Source organism: Podarcis pityusensis (assembly GCF_964106645.2).
Source record: "Podarcis pityusensis genome assembly, chromosome: 5".
NCBI lineage: Eukaryota > Metazoa > Chordata > Lepidosauria > Squamata > Lacertidae > Podarcis > Podarcis pityusensis.
This window is the reverse complement of record NC_138032.1, coordinates 69,383,646-69,399,540: the sequence shown is the minus strand read 5'-3', so window position 1 is coordinate 69,399,540 and position 15,895 is coordinate 69,383,646. Positions and strand designations below refer to the sequence as shown.

Below are 15,895 nucleotides of genomic sequence, written 5' to 3'. Positions count from 1 at the left end.
CGTCTTTAGAATAGATGAAAGCAAGGCAGACGCAAGTGAGATTTGCTCCCATATTTACCATCTTGCAGGGCAGGAGGAACCTTGTCCTAACAAGGTCTTGGGCACTTTATCGCAACAGGTCCTTTAAAAAGATTAAGCGGAACCAAAAGGGAAAAGGGTACCTTCATCAACTGGCTGATTATCCTCCCAGCTTTTGATGTAGTCATCCTAAATGGGGGGAAAGGAAAATGACAGCCTTAGTGAATTAAAAGATTAAACAAGAGAAAATGTCAACTATAAAAATCCAGATGCTGAGAACTCCAGGCAAATCAAAATCCATACAGATAATGTTATGCAGAGGATGCGACAGTGATGCTTCCTTGACAGCCTGAATTCCAGGAAAGAGGCTCTGTTGCTGTAATTTCTCTTGGCTTTACCCTCTTTGTTCCCTTTTTGCAGGAGAAGCTCAATGATTTGATGGGCTGGCGCTTAAGAAGGCTGAATCTTCTCAAATCCTCGATTCTTCACAAAGCAAAGAAATGGACTAGGCTCTGTGGGATTTGTCCATTCTTGAACAGCAATGGGAAACCTCCGTACGATGAGCCTAATCAGGCTCCCCAACTCCAATTTTGGCCCACAAGAAGAAGAAGAAGAGTTTGGATTTGATATCCCGCCTTTCACTCCCTTTAAGGAATCTCAAAGTGGCTAACATTCTCCTTTCCCTTCCTCCCCCACAACAAACACTCTGTGAGGTGAGTGGGGCTGAGAGACTTCAAAGAAGTGTGACTGGCCCAAGGTCACCCAGCAGCTGCATGTGGAGGAGCGGAGTTGCGAACCCGGTTCCCCAGATTACGAGACTACCGCTCTTAACCACTACACCACACTGGCTCCCATTTTGGCCAAGTCACACCCACCTGACATCACATATGATGTCATGCTGATAGAGATGTGTGTGGTGCAGCTAAAGACCTGACTTAGCCAAAATGGGGTTTGCAGGCACTGCTGATCAGCTGATTGGCAGCCCCTGCAAAGTGATATGCCCTTTGTCCTAGCAAACCCTGACCATCAGCTGATTGAGGTTTGCTATGCCAGGGCTCAGCCATTGCAAGACCCTATAGCGTAGAACTAGGAAGAAAATCCAGGCATTTCAGAACACCAGGTCATATTCTCTTATCTCTCGTGACTTTGTTTTTACTTTTTTTTAATAAAAAAAAATCTCTTCACATTTTCCAAGCTAGCAAGCAATCAGAAGTTAGCAGCCCACTGCAAATCAATGAAGCCGTTTCTGCTTTAAAGTGTTATGCAATCAGAAATAAACATGCTCTATCAACCAGAAAAACAAAATAAAAGCAGTTTAATGATAGAGCCCTTGGCCATCCTGCTTTCATCAAAATGAAGTGTGTGGGGATTGGGGGGCGGGGAATCCCCGAACCTCAGCAGTTTTCTTTCTTTCTTTTAAAAAAATCTCATCCACTATGGCTCTGAGCTGACCAGTCGGAACACCATTATTATTATTTAGACAGTCTGCTTTCCCCCTCCATGTGGTACAGTGGTCTTGTGAAGGCACTCCTGTGTTGCAGCACATCTACATTTTTTTAGGATATGGGAATTGGTGATATTGCCATGGTGACAAAGATAGTGCGACCTGACAGGCAGGAGAAGAAAAGGCTCACCTGTGGAGTAGAGGGGTGCACCTAGCCCTCTTACTGGGTTCTCACAAATATGCTGCCAGGCTCTGGCAAGAAGGGAGTCGCACCAATGTCACGGAACCATCTAGAATGTCCCTCTAGATGGAGAGCCAGATTCCCTCCTGAACAACCTCTGGAGGGCCTTATGACAGTGGTGGACTGGCCCAACTGGGAGGAGGAAGACATGGGACAGAAATATGCCACGTAAGAGCCAGAGGTTTCTAAACCCAAACACCTCTCAATTGTCCACCATGGCACACCGTTCCAGCCAGGCAAAAACATCTGACGGGCACAGAGCAAGGCCTGTGAGAGGGGTTGCGGTCTGAGGAGAGTCTGAGAGGGCTGTATCTGGCCCTCAAGCCCACCAATCTCCCCATCTGCTGTCCATATTTTTGGGCAGATACCTGATTCAAGATGGTGAGCCAGGGCAGACGTTAACTGCCAACAGAGGCTGACGCGAAACAGCAATTTGCGCCAGCAGCGCCACGTCAGGCCTGGAGCCCACGGAAGGTCAGAGCAACATGCAATTGTTTCTAAATACAGCATTGCATGATTCCCTGCTTCACATGTTATACCACTCAAGAGATATTGGAGCTTATCGGGAAGCTGCAGGACTGTGTCAACTCATTCATGCGACTTTAAAGACTGTGAGGGAGCACAAGGGAGCAGGTGGTGCCTAAGGTGGGCAATCTCCATTGTTTTTAAAGTGTGAGGGGGCGAAAGGGAAAAGGCAGTATATGGGCAAAAAGAGATTTATATTCTGACTCGCGGCAACAATCTCCTTAAAGGAGCATGGGGCGTTTTCTGCATCCCCACTCCAGTCACCTTGCTCCAGCAAAAGGTGCTTTTGAAAAGACTCAGCTGGAGCTCAAAAGTTCCAGAAGAAATGAGAGTGCGTGGCTGGGTGTGCCTCCTGCAAAGCCTTCTCGAGGGGCTGTGGGTGGGTGATCCTTATTTTGTCCTCCTCTCTCCTTGTATGCTCAGGATTTATGTACGTGCATCAAATGTAAATGCAGACTACACTTGCGTTACAAGTGAGAGACTTACCTGCGTGGAAGACCCTGTGTAAAGCAGAGGGTTGGGCTTAACCTCTTTGGATATATTCCAGACCTCTGATTCAAGAAAGCAGAAGTAGTTCACCAGGCGGTTGCTGGGCTAGCTTCCCAGCAGGCTGATCGCTCCTGTTCACTGGGAAGGAGTGAGGAGGCAGCTGGGAGGTCAGCACGGTGCAGGAGTACCAGCAGAGCCAACATGGTGCTGATCCTGGTGCATTTGCACCCTGCCAATCTCCTCACCTCACCCTTCTCCCTCCTGGCAATAAACAGGGAGATAGTATATCAGTTGCGCTCCACCCACCAAGCCCTTGAAAGCGCCATCCTAGCCAAACCACACAGTCAGAAGAATCACATGGCAACAGCCCTTGCTGAGCTCGGCCACTTCCGTCTGTAGGTGAGAAATTACATTTTGGGTTCTTCTACCGCATAGAAACAAAAAGCAGCTCAAATTTCCCTGCCACAGAAAACAAGCATGTCAGAGACAACACTTTTTTCTTTCAGGCTTTCTACCCAAGGAACTTTTTCATGTCCTCGGAAGTCTGAAATGGTCCGCCCAGCAAGAGATGCCTGCCATGTTGATTCTTTCATTCTTGTAGCCTGGCTGTTAATTCAGCTCTAAAGCACACTATCCTTGACGTGGGTTTATAGCAAAATTGGATTTAGTTTAATGCAACCTTTGTGCTGTGCCAGTTCAGGCACCAGTGATTTCACTGAAGGCAGATGGACGCAGGTATCGAAACATGCGGAGCCAGGATGACTGGCCAATTTTTCACAGACCACGTTCAACCACTTAGAAGGTCCTCCAAAATAAACCAGAACCAAAATGAAGGAGCTGCAGTAGAGGACAGAAGGAGACGATACAGATGTGGTGATAAAATGAAACAAAATTATAAAAAATATAAAATATCAGTACTAACCTCCACCTCCTGGATAATTCAGACCACAGCAGAAGAGCAGCAGAAATAACATGAAAAGGAGAGAAAAAGAGAAGTAAAAAATCCCACACATGAAGACAGCATTACATAGCAGCTATACCAACAAGGCAATGCAGCCACTGCTATTCCTCTGCTTAAATTCAGAGTAATGTCAGGATTCATTTCCCAGAAATGATGTTTTATTAACCGTTCTACTAATGCAATTTTTCGTTTTGTTTTTTCCAATTTGCATCCATTAAGCCATTTGCCTGTAACAGTGACAGCCGTGGATTCGGGTTGTAAGGGATATAAATCAAGACGAGGGCCTGATAATTTGGGGCATTTATTAAGCAGGCGGCGTCTTTCTCAGGAGGTTTTCTGTTGCCTACAGGGCATGAACGGCAAAGTCTCAGAAGGATGCGCTGGAGTCGCGCACCGTATTTCATACCCTTTTTGACAACCCCACCGATACATGGGCTTGATTATTTTTCCCTTTTTGCCTCCGCCAATAAAGGCCACGATTCAAACTATATGCTGGTGGCAGCCATTATAGGGCAAGCCTGCTAGGCCACCTCCCTCCAAATGCACCCGCAAAGAAGTAAATTAAGAAACAGGGAAGGGATATATATGGCTGGGTTCAATGCTCTGTAGCTATATACGCTGCCCATAGAGAGACTACAGTTGAGGTCAACAATCCACCCACACTCTTGTCCAAAGGGGTTTCAACAGGGCAATCCAACACACACCCCCCATCCACTCTGCTATGTATTTAGATGTGGTGGGCGTGTTTCTCCACCTGGGTCCATTCTGCATCTGCTAAAAGCACAGGCAAGATGCATAAGCCCTTGAAACAGGGCACAGAGGAGAAGGCAGAGCTGAGCTTTCCAAAGTTCTGCAGAATTCTATGCTGGTCCAGCTGCCAGTGATGGGCCTGATCCAGCCCTCTCTGCTCTGCCAACCTGGAGCTGGTAAAGCAAAAAAAAGAGGGGGAGGGGGCAGCCATGTGGTTACTGTCCTCCCACAGTAAACGGACTCAGCTGCTCCATGTTTGGATACTGCAACAACTAAGGGTGCAATCAGTTCACACGGCCCAATAATGTAAGTGGTAAGAGAAATTCTTAAGACTGTGTTATTTCCCCCCATCCTTCCACAGAAAGGGGTATCTATTCTGAAATCTGAGGGGTCAGCACAACTAGCAGCTAGTGATAACTGAGGTCTTTTGGTACGAATGTGGTTCAAGGTTTTCAAAACACTCCATGGATATGAACGACGAGGCTTTACTACCACTGTGAAGTCAATTGCCATGTATCCCTGATTAAAGGAAAAACGCAAATCCCTTCCAGTGTACTTCTATCCTTATTTGCCCCGAAAACAATTAATTTGGACCCCAAAGTGAGTGCCTGTCTTTGATGAGCCTCCTGGGGACATGCTTAAAAGACGCAGAATGGGTATAGGTGGGGCTTATTGAAGGGAGATGTGCATATAGCTGAGAACTGGGTATGCAGCTGGAAGTGACAAGCCACTGATCTGTTAAGAAGGCGGCTTGCCTCTTCAGCAGCGAGGAACAAGTGTAGTCTGTTGCCATGTCTACCTATGGATCATCAAGGCCTGGTTCACATGGACATATGTATCACTTGATATAAACATCTGTCAGTCTCGTGCTGTCTGTCAATGGGCAGTTTTAAGTGGGCTCTCCTTCAGATCCAAGATCTCAGCTGTTTCTCAGCCCTTTGGCCAGGGATCCATTTACAAGCAATGCCAGGATTTGTACTGGACAAAGTATGGCTCGCCCCCCCCCCCAATAGGAAGCTGCCTTCGAACTGTAGGCATCTAACCTTTCACCATGCCTTGGCTGAAGTTTGGTAGGGCGGCCATGAGCAAAACAAACAAACAAACGTTACCCTGGTGGCGGTGGCAAGATGCTGTTCTTGATTTATGTCAAGCCTGTTCCCCTCCAGATATTGCTGAACTCTGGCTCCCATCAGCCTCAGCAAGCATGGCCAGTGGTCAAGGATTATGGAATTTGCAGTCCAGCCACATCTGGAGGGTCACAGGTTGTCTCAAGGAAACATCACCAGGGCCTGTTCCGTGGAAATCAGCAGAAGCCATTCTCCAGCTACTGCATCTGCCACACTCCAGAAAGGCTCATCCTCTGAACAGGACTGCCTTTTCCGTCAACAACCCTTTAAGCATTCAGCCCCCATTTCCACCTCTCCCCCTTTCCGCCTCAGGTCTCCAGCGAGCCCATTCATCTTCCCTGTGAACACCTCTGCAGCAGCTCTTCCTTCACCCTACTGCCGCTCTCTTTCAATGCCCTGGCTCTGTCCCCAGCCTTTTTGCCCTCGTCCATGTGTCTCTCCCCCCCCCCCAACACACACACACACACAGCTGGAACACCAAGTGATGAGACAAGGGGTCCCTGCAGGTTGAAGGAGCTGCACCATCAAAGGCAATTGTGCGCTTCCTCCTCCCGCCTGCCGAAATCTGCCTTCCCAGCTCTTATAGCGAGGCTGGCAATTGCGAGCCAGGGAGAAGAAAACCAATTTATTCTCCACTGCACGCTCAAGACTTCCAGGGCGTTCCACCCCCACTGGGAACGCTTTCAATAGCACCAACCGAAAGGGAGCACAGGGAAGAAGAAGAAGAAAAAGCAGCATAACAATGTCTCTCCCTTCCCCTCGTTCTCGCTCTCTTTCTCTCCAGCCCAACCCGACAGGAAACGGCACATTGTCAAAGCTGGCACCCTGCCACTCTGCAGCAGGCTCTGCCAAGTAAGCAAATGAGGCTTCACATCGGAGATGGTGGCGCTGATGTGCTGTGGAGCCACCTGCCGCTCTGGGGACCGCTTGTAAGCACAGGGAGGTGGAGGGAGCTCTCTGGGGTGTGGGCAGAGGAAAAGGACCGGTCCAAGGTCCTCGCGATAGATTGGAATCCACACCCGGCTGCGGCGTTCAGTGGGTGACCTTGAGTCACCATCCCTCTGGGTCGGTTTAACCCACCTCCTTGGGGGGGGGGAGGGCTTCCAGGCCATCGCCATTTTCGGGTGGGATTCAGTCACTGCGCGATTACAGCCGATTGGGAGGCAACCAAGCTGCTCCACCCCCACCCAAAACCAGAGCTTTTGCCACAAGGAAAGCAGCTGGAAAATGCAGAACACTGCCCAAAAACAAATCAGAATAGCATTGCCTGAGCTCCAATCAGGATAACTGCTGAATGGACAGGTCGTGTGGAAGCAACTGGGGTTGTCGGTAGCCAAGCAGGATAAAAAAGGAGCCTTTGTGGACTAGAACCTGGGAGGCCAGGGTTCAAAATCCCCACTCAGTCATGAAGCTCACTGGGTGACCTTGGGCCAGACACTGCCTCTCCGTCTAACCTACCTCACAGGGTCATCGAGGGGATTAAATAAAGAGAACCAGGGCTCGCCCCCCCCCCCAGCCAGAAGTTGCCAGAACTCAGTTCCAGCACACCTCAGGTGGGCGCCATTGCCATTCTAAGAGAACAAGGGAGGCATTCATGGTGAGTTCTGGCACCTCTTTTTCTAGAAAAAGAGCACTGAGGTGAACGATGCAAGCCAGCTTCAGCTCCTTTGGGGGAGGAAAATGTAATAAATGTAATAAATAAGTAAACCCCATGCATGCTCCTCAAGTGCTTTAGGAAATAACAAAATTAGATAACCTCAGATTTCCCAGGGCAGACACAAAACACCAGGAAGCTGCAGAAACCCTAAGAGTACTGTTAGCAAAGCTACCCTCCATGTATGTCTCTTGCAAGGTGGCCATTTTAAAGCCCCTTTCCCCCTCTCTTTTAAACTCAGGAGTCATGCTATGCTGTGTAGTGGCTACAGAGGGCTGTGTGAAAGCCAAGGAGTCCTAATTTCAAATACCCACCAGGCCACAAAATTCACTGGCTGGCCTTGAGTTAAGTCACTATCTCTCGGTCTAACCTACTTCACAGGGTTGTTGTGAGGGTGAAATGGTGGCAGGGACAGGTGCAGGAGAACCTGCCTTCAGCTCCATGGAAGAAAGGCGGGATAAAAATGTACTGGGGCGAGCGCACAAACCGAACACTCATGCTTCATGAAGAAAGATCATTCGGCTCCAAACGCTTGGTGATAAGCAATTAAGCGATCCGCCGGCATGTGTGCGGAACAGACCCCCAGCCACAGCTGCAAAGCAGTTCTGTCAAAGGCAAGCCCTTCTGATTCTCCCCCCCCTCCGCCCCCAATATATTTAAACAATCCTTTCTAGTCAGCGCTTTCTGTTTCTGTCATGCACTTTCCGGAGGGGGAGTGAGGACTGTTGACAGGGTAGGTCACTCGAGACAGCGGCTCCCTCAGGAGGTCAAACTACTGAAGGAGACTGCGCCTGACCTTGGCGCTACTGAAGGGAAGCGTGTTTGCTCAGCGAGAGGAGGGAGTTACCAAGGGCATGCTGGGAGCTCAAAACGCTCTTCGGCCTTTATATTCTGTGCCGGATTCTGTGGTGTAATAACATCAAAATAATCCGCTTTGAGAGCAGGTCTACATCTGAGGGCTCATCTTCAAAGCCCCACGCAAGGCTTATCGGAAAGGTGGGGCAGTCCAGCAGTGCCCAGAGCATTTTATGCCACAGCATAAAATAAAAACGGCACCTGTGCGTCTGGTCCTTCCTCGCTCATCTGTGATGTCTAAGGCATCTCCGTACAATTCACTGAGAGTTTCTCTCACCTTTGTTGGCATCCGTCTGTCTCAAGAGACAACAGAGTACGCCTCAAACCATGCAGCTCTGAAGTGAACTCCCCCGGGGCACAAGCCTGGGTAGTGTGTATGGAGGTCCTGGGATACCCAGATGACAAGATTGACCTTGCTGATGTGGTCCAAAGGAAAGCAGAACAATGTGTTTCCCACCAGCTTAACTGCATGAGTTGCTGGAAGGAGGCATACAAGACGCCATTCAAGTGTCATAGGCACTCTACTCTGGATTGGTCCAAGGTTTTACACCTTAGCCTTTTCTTCTCCCGAAGGTGTCCTACAAGAAAGTGGCTACGGATTTTTCCATGGGGTTTACTTTCCCCAAAGCTTTTCTCACCAATGAGTAGAGAGTTTTCCTCTTCCTAGATGGGCTACCTTCCCAGGTGGACAAGCCCCATTTGCCCCTTCGTTCTCTCCACAGCTCACATGCGCACACATATGCCACACATTATATAACATGTGCTGTGTGTGTGTGTGAGAGAGAGAGAGACAGGATGCAGATTCTTCCTATTCCATCATACACAGTTATTTCTCCTTTTGTGTGAAGCAGACCTCTAAATCCTATAGTTCAGCCCAGCATCGTCATGGAGCTGTCCAGCAGAATAGCTCCTGAATGGCACGACTAAGGCTTGTCTCATCTGCTGGTATTATCACACAATTCATAGAATTGTAGAGTTGGAAGAGACCACAAGGGTCATCCAGTCTAAGCCCTGCAATGCAAGAATCTTTTGCCCGACGTGGGGCTCGAACCCACAACCCTGAGGTTAAAAGTCTCACTTACACAAAACCCTCAATGTTGGCAAGGGGGAGCTGCTCCTTAACCTTTTCTCTTTTAAAAAACTTTCAAAATCTGTCCCTTACAGCTGTGTGGAGTTCTGCTGCTGCTGGAATCTTCCTTTGAGAGGGAGGGAGGCAGCTCTGTTGGGAAGCAGCCATTGCACTCAAGCAGCAATATTACGATGTTGGGGGTGGGGTGGGGAGGGATGAAGGCAAAATTCACCACCCACTCTGGTTCCACAGAAAACTCTCTTCGCTTAAAAATCACTTCCGGGTTAAAGAGTCAGCAGTCACCCAGTTAATGGAGCGTCAAAGTGGGCATTTTGGCCCACTCTTTTATATACCCCAGTTCAATGTGTTTGGAAAGCCGGTTTAGCAATGGAGAGATAGACTGCTGCTGTCAGTCAAACAACCATCACTTTATCATGAGCACAGAGGATGGGGGGGGGGGGGCAAGGTGAGGAATCAATCCAAATCCAGTCGTGCTCAGAAAGCTAAACATTATATAGTGAGCTGTGAGTCAACAGTTCAAATACTGCCTCAGTCATTGTCAGGGGTTCAGGAGCAGAGGCAAGGGCAAGGGAGGAAACAGAGAGCGAGGGAGAGGAGGCAGAAGAAAAGATGAGTGATGACGACGACCCGAGATCTCCGAGTCTTTCCAGTGAATCAGAAGATTCACAGAAAGGAGCACCAGTGGCCAGGGCAAGGGGGGAGCCTAGGGGGACACCCCAGGAAGATAGAGCCAGAGGGGACTCAGAGGGGAGCAGTTGGAAATCAGGACCAGCGTCACCGCCAGAGAGCAGGGAAGAGGAAGGGCGCCAGGGATCAAGCGCTGGCAGCTCACAACAGGGGGGAGGGCACGAGTCAGGAGTGGCCACACCTCCATCGGGGAGCGAAGAAACGGTCAGACGGAAGGTGGAAGGTTGGGCGCGCGTGCCAAGTTCAAATGCACAGGAAGGTGGCGCAGTAGGCAGCCCGGAAAGGGAGCCAGGTCCTAAAGCCCGCCGAAAGGAGGGAGAAGAGTCAGGGGGGTCAGCGTCAGCGTCAGAGGAATCCCGGAAGGAAGAGACCCCGGGGGGCAGAGGGACCCAGAGAAGAACAGTCAGGCGGAAAAGGTGGAGCAAGGCTAGGATATTAAGTTGGTGTACAAGGGGCGGAGACTCAGATGGAGCTTCGCCGATCTAACCATGAGACGTAGAGTTGCACGCAGCAGCTTGAGAATGGAAACTGTAACTCAATAAAGACTTTTATTTAATGATCGCTGGCTAGCGTGATCCTCTGTGAGCTAGGATCTGGAAGCAGCTCTGACAGTAAGCTCCATCCCTAGATTGTGGGCATCTACGTCCTCGCGGAGAGGAGAGAAAGCGGGTGCCTACTAGCGAGCTCACGAACGGCAGACAACATGACGGCCGAACAGCAGATAGTGGAACTCAGAGAAGCAGTGACACGACTGAATGCCGAGGCTCTTGCATCCAGGAAGAGAGAGGAGGACGCAGCTGCCGCCTACAGGGATCTCCAGGTCAGGTTGGAAGTGCTTACGAAGCAAGGGCAACTGACACCCAAACCGGAGGGGATTGGGTTGGGGAGACGAACAGGCGGTCTGGTCTCTCACTTCGATGGGAATTTGCAACAGTACCCCAACTTTAGAGCAGATGTAATGTGTGCACTGCAACTGCTGAACAAAGACTTTAGAGATGAGCAAGAGAAGGTGGGATTCATCATGTCCCATTTGCATGGAGATGCTAAAGCATGGCTGCGCAATTTGTGGAGAGATAAGGATCCGGCGCTCCAAAATGCGGATGCCTTTATTAAAGCGATGGATGGGTGCTTTTTATCAAGCATTGACGTGGATCTTGCTCGGCAGGAGATACATGGACTGAAGCAAGGGAGGGCCAGCGTAAGGCAGTACCATGCCCGCTTTTTCGCTTTGGTCAGTGCCCTGGAATGGGACAGAGATTCGGCTCCTGTAAGAGACCTGTTTTGGGAGGGATTGCACGGCTCAGTTAAAGATGAAATTGCGAGGGGGGAGAGACCCCGGACCACGCAGGAGATCGTTCAGAGGGCGCTGGCGGTGGGGGTGCGGCTGGAAGGACGTCCGTGGAGCAGGGACGAAGGGCGTGGAGGGCGCGAACCAGCCAGGGGCTCCTCCTTCCTTCCCAGAGAAGCAGCGCGTGCGCAATCCACGCCTCCGCCAGGAGGAGGAGCGGAACCTATGGAGGTTGGAGGTGCAAGGGCTCAGTCAGCAGCCAGAGCCCTAGCACCGGCAGCAGTGAAAGCGAAGCCTCCTAGAGGGAACAGGAAGTGTTACATCTGCGATGATCCACAGCATATGGCGAAAGAGTGTCCCCAGAGGCTCCACAAGCACACTGCAGCCTCAGCAATGGTAACTGCAGCAACGCAGCAAGGACAACCACAGCAGGGAAACGAAGGAGTCTGGTTGGAAGAAGAGGCACTGGGGCCCAGCCAGACGTGTCAGTGAAGCAGTCCCCAGAGATTTTACAGCCCATGGACCCCCTCCCGCCCAAACCGGTAGTGAAGCTCACCGCGTCGCTCCAGCTGCCCAATGGAATCACCATGGACGTGCCAATCACCATTGACTCCGGAAGCAATGCGGACTTTATAGGGCAGGACTTTGTCGACCGGCACGCTATACAGTTGCTGCCTGCCACGCTGCCCCTGCAGGTTGTCACGGTGGATGGCAGGGAGCTGCTAGGGGGGCAAGTGGTGAAGCAGACGCCACCAATGGTGATGCGACTTGGGAATCACAGGGAAATCATCAGCTTCAATGTCACTCAACTATCGGACACGCCCATTGTATTGGGCATGAGTTGGCTGGACAAGCACAGCCCGACGCTGGCTTGGTACCAGAGGCAGCTGACCTTCGGCTCTTCCTTTTGCGCTGAACACTGCATCGTGCCCAGGCAGGAAGGAGGGGAAGAGGAGTCACAGCTGCAGCTAGGCACGCTGCAAGCGGTTCCCCACAAGTACGCGGAATTTTTGGAGGTTTTCTGCAAGAAGGAGGCAGACAGGCTACCCCCCCACAGACCATATGACTGCAAAATTGACCTGCTGCCGGGGGCGGCGCTGCCCAAAGGGAAGCTGTATTCCATGTCTGAGGACGAACTGCAGGAACTCAAAGAGTTCATAGATCATAATTTGGAGCGCGGTTTCATCCGAGAGTCCAAGGCAGCGGGGGGCAGTCCGGTATTCTTTGTTAAGAAGCGGGACACGCCCCAAAAAAGACTTGTAGTGGACTTTCGCATCTTGAACAGTGTGACCAAGCCATCGGACTTCCCCATGCCCCGAATCGACGACCTCCTCGCAAAGGTACGGAAGGGCAGAGTGTTCACCAAGTTGGACCTGCGAGGGGCATACAACCTCATTCGCATGCGGGAGGGAGATGAGTGGAAGACAGCCATGTTCACGCCCCTGGGCACCTACGAATATAGAGTTATGCCTTTTGGATTGCAAAATGGCTCCCACGTTTTTCAAGCTTTCATGCATCACGTGTTGGCGGGGCTCCTCTACAAGACGTGCGTCTGTTTCTTGGATGACATCCTGATCTTTTCGGAATCGCAGCAGGAGCATGACAGACACGTCAAGGAAGTGCTGAGCAGGCTACAGCAACATAGGCTTTACGCCAAGCTGGAGAAGTGCCAATTCGACGTGACCGAGGTGGATTTCCTGGGCTACAAGTTGTCTGATAAAGGGCTCGCCATGGACAGCGCCAAGGTCCGAGCAGTGTTGGATTGGAAAAGCCCACGCAACCGGAAGGAGGTCCAACGGTTTGTCGGCTTCGCGAACTTCTATCGCAAGTTTATCAAAGGCTTTGCGATGCAGACAGCGGCCATCACGGACACGCTCAGCTCCAAGAAAAAGAAGTTCATCTGGACAGAGCAGGCGGAGCAGTCCTTTCAGGCACTCAAGCGTCTCTTCGCGTCGGAAGAGCAGCTGCTTCATGTCAACCCCAGCAGGCCGATGAGGGTGGAGACAGACGCTTCGGACAGAGCCGTGGGAGCAGTCCTGCTGCAGAAAGACCCGCAGGGGGTTTGGAGGCCGGGAGCGTTTTACTCAAGGAAGCTCAGCAAGTCCGAACAGAACTACACCATCTGGGACAGGGAGTTGCTGGCCATTCATGCAGCGTTCAAAGCGTGGAGGCACTTCCTGATCGGCGCCAAGCACACGGTGCAGGTCTGCACGGACCACAAGAATCTAGAGCACTGGCGCACGGCACAGTTCCTGAACCAGAGGCAGATACGTTGGGCTGAGTTCTTTGCGAATTTCGACTTCCGAATAGAGTATGTCCCGGGGGACACCAACATCATGGCGGATGCTCTCTCCCGTAAGCCACAGTATCTGGAGGAGGCAACGCCAGCGGCCGCCATGCACATCTTCGCACCGACAGTGTGGGCGTGCGCGGCGGCAACAGTTGACCTGGATGCGGTGCGACGAGCGTTGCAGGATGACTCCTTCGCGCAAGCAACGATGGCAGAGGTGCACAGGGGCACGGCAGCGACCAACGAGTTCCAGCTGCGAGATGGTTTGCTCATCCGTAAAGGGGCCATCTACGTGCCGGGAGACGAACTTCGCGCCAAGGTACTGCAGCAGCTGCACGACGCGCCCACTGCCGGGCACTTTGGCAAGGAGAAGACGGTGGAATTAGTAGCCAGAGACTTCTGGTGGCCCGGAATGAGAGGGGAAGTCGCGGACTACGTGGCGAGGTGTGACACCTGCCAGAGGGCCAAACCAGTGCACAGACCGCCGGCCGGACTGCTGGAACCGCTGCAAACTCCGTTCGAGCCATGGGAGAGAGTGGCCCTGGACTTTGTCACGGATCTGCCCAGCTCGAGGGGCAAGACGGCTGTGCTGGTGGTGGTGGATTTGTTCTCCAAGATGGCACATTTCATTCCGTGTGCGAAGGTGGCCACGGCGGAACAAACCGCCAAACTGTTCATAGACCACGTGTTCAAGGTTCACGGTCTGCCGCGGTCTATTCTGTCCGACCGAGGGCGACAGTTCATCTCAAACTTCTGGCAGAGGCTGATGGGCTTCCTGAACGTCAAGATCAACCTGGCGTCGGCTAGACACCCGCAGACCAACGGGCAAGCGGAGCGGGTCAATGCCATCATGCAGCAGTACCTGAGATGTTATGCGAATCAACAGCCTGCGACGTGGGTGGATTACTCTCTCGCTGAGGCCTCGCTGTAGGCCTCTCGCTGAGTTCGCCTACAACAACACGAAGCACGTGTCCACGGGGGTCACGCCGTTCTTCGCCAACAACGGGAGGCACCCTAGAACCTTCCCGGGACTGGAAAGAATGGGGGAGGGGGAGCCGCAGACAGCAGATGCGTTCGCGTCGGAGTTGCAGGAGGTCCACGATCAGCTGCGGCGGCACCTGGAGCTGGCTAAACACGCATACAAGGTACAAGCGGACAAACACAGAAGGGTTGGCGAAGAGATCCATGTGGGAGACTGGGTCTGGTTAGCAGCCCACGCAGTGCCGGCCAGGTCGTTGGCGAAGAAGAAACTAGGGCATAAACAACTGGGGCCCTACCAAGTCGACGAACAGGTCAACCCGGTGGCTTTCAGGCTGGCTCTTCCGGAGGGTTCCAGAATGCATCCGGTGTTCCACAGATCGGTGCTCACTCCCTACAAGGCACCTCACAGGTTTCAGGAACCAGGAACGGCACCGGGTCCGCTCCGAGAGAGAACCGGGCAAGGGGGAGTGGCACAGGAGGAGCGCATCAACGAAGTCACGGAGATTTTGGACTCCAGATGGGGGGAAGAGGGGGTAGAATACCTTCTCGCCAAGGAGGGCACCCCGGCCAGTGCCAACAGCTGGGTGCCGGGCTACGCTTTAGACGAACCTCTGCTCAAAGAAGAGTTTCATGCCCTCTTCCCACATAGGCCAATGCCAGCAGACTTTTTCGACGACTGGCTTTTCACGCCCACGCTTTCAGCCAGCACGTTCCGGGGGTTCGACTCGGACGAGGAACCGACACGAGACGCCCGTTCCCCAGAGGGGTCACCCTCGGGATCTGCTTCAGAACCCTCGTATTGGTGGGATGATCGACCAGAGGAGCAGTTCCGCAGAAGGTGGCTGGAGGGTCCAGGACGAGCAACGTCTCCAGAAGGCAACGAGGGAGAGACGGACATGGACGTTTTCGGGGACGACCCGGGTTTCGAGCACGGCGGCACAGAGATGGAAGCGGAGGTGACCGTCATCAACGAGAGCAGGGAGGAAGAACCGGAAGACTTCGGATGGCGGCCCGCCACGGGAAGCGAACTGTATCCGACATTCGTCCCCCTGACACGGCAGCACCCAGATCCCGCACCGGAAGGAGGGGAGGGGGGAAGAGGGGGCTTCGAGGGGGGGATGGATGTCAGGGGTTCAGGAGCAGAGGCAAGGGCAAGGGAGGAAACAGAGAGCGAGGGAGAGGAGGCAGAAGAAAAGATGAGTGATGACGACGACCCGAGATCTCCGAGTCTTTCCAGTGAATCAGAAGATTCACAGAAAGGAGCACCAGTGGCCAGGGCAAGGGGGGAGCCTAGGGGGACACCCCAGGAAGATAGAGCCAGAGGGGACTCAGAGGGGAGCAGTTGGAAATCAGGACCAGCGTCACCGCCAGAGAGCAGGGAAGAGGAAGGGCGCCAGGGATCAAGCGCTGGCAGCTCACAACAGGGGGGAGGGCACGAGTCAGGAGTGGCCACACCTCCATCGGGGAGCGAAGAAACGGTCAGACGGAAGGTGGA

At 52.3% G+C, this 15,895-nt stretch overlaps 1 protein-coding gene across 1 annotated transcript in view; it reads right to left on the bottom strand.

Annotated features, from left to right (window-relative positions):
• The window catches only part of LOC308476825 (testican-2), a 30,156-nt gene extending 29,950 nt beyond the window's left edge, over nucleotides 1-206 (bottom strand). Inside the window, exon 1 of the mRNA XM_081004773.1 lies at nucleotides 162-206. The gene's annotated coding sequence lies outside the window, so the exon portion shown is untranslated. The remainder of the gene's footprint in view (nucleotides 1-161) is intronic.
• Nucleotides 207-15,895: the final 15,689 nt, after the last annotated feature.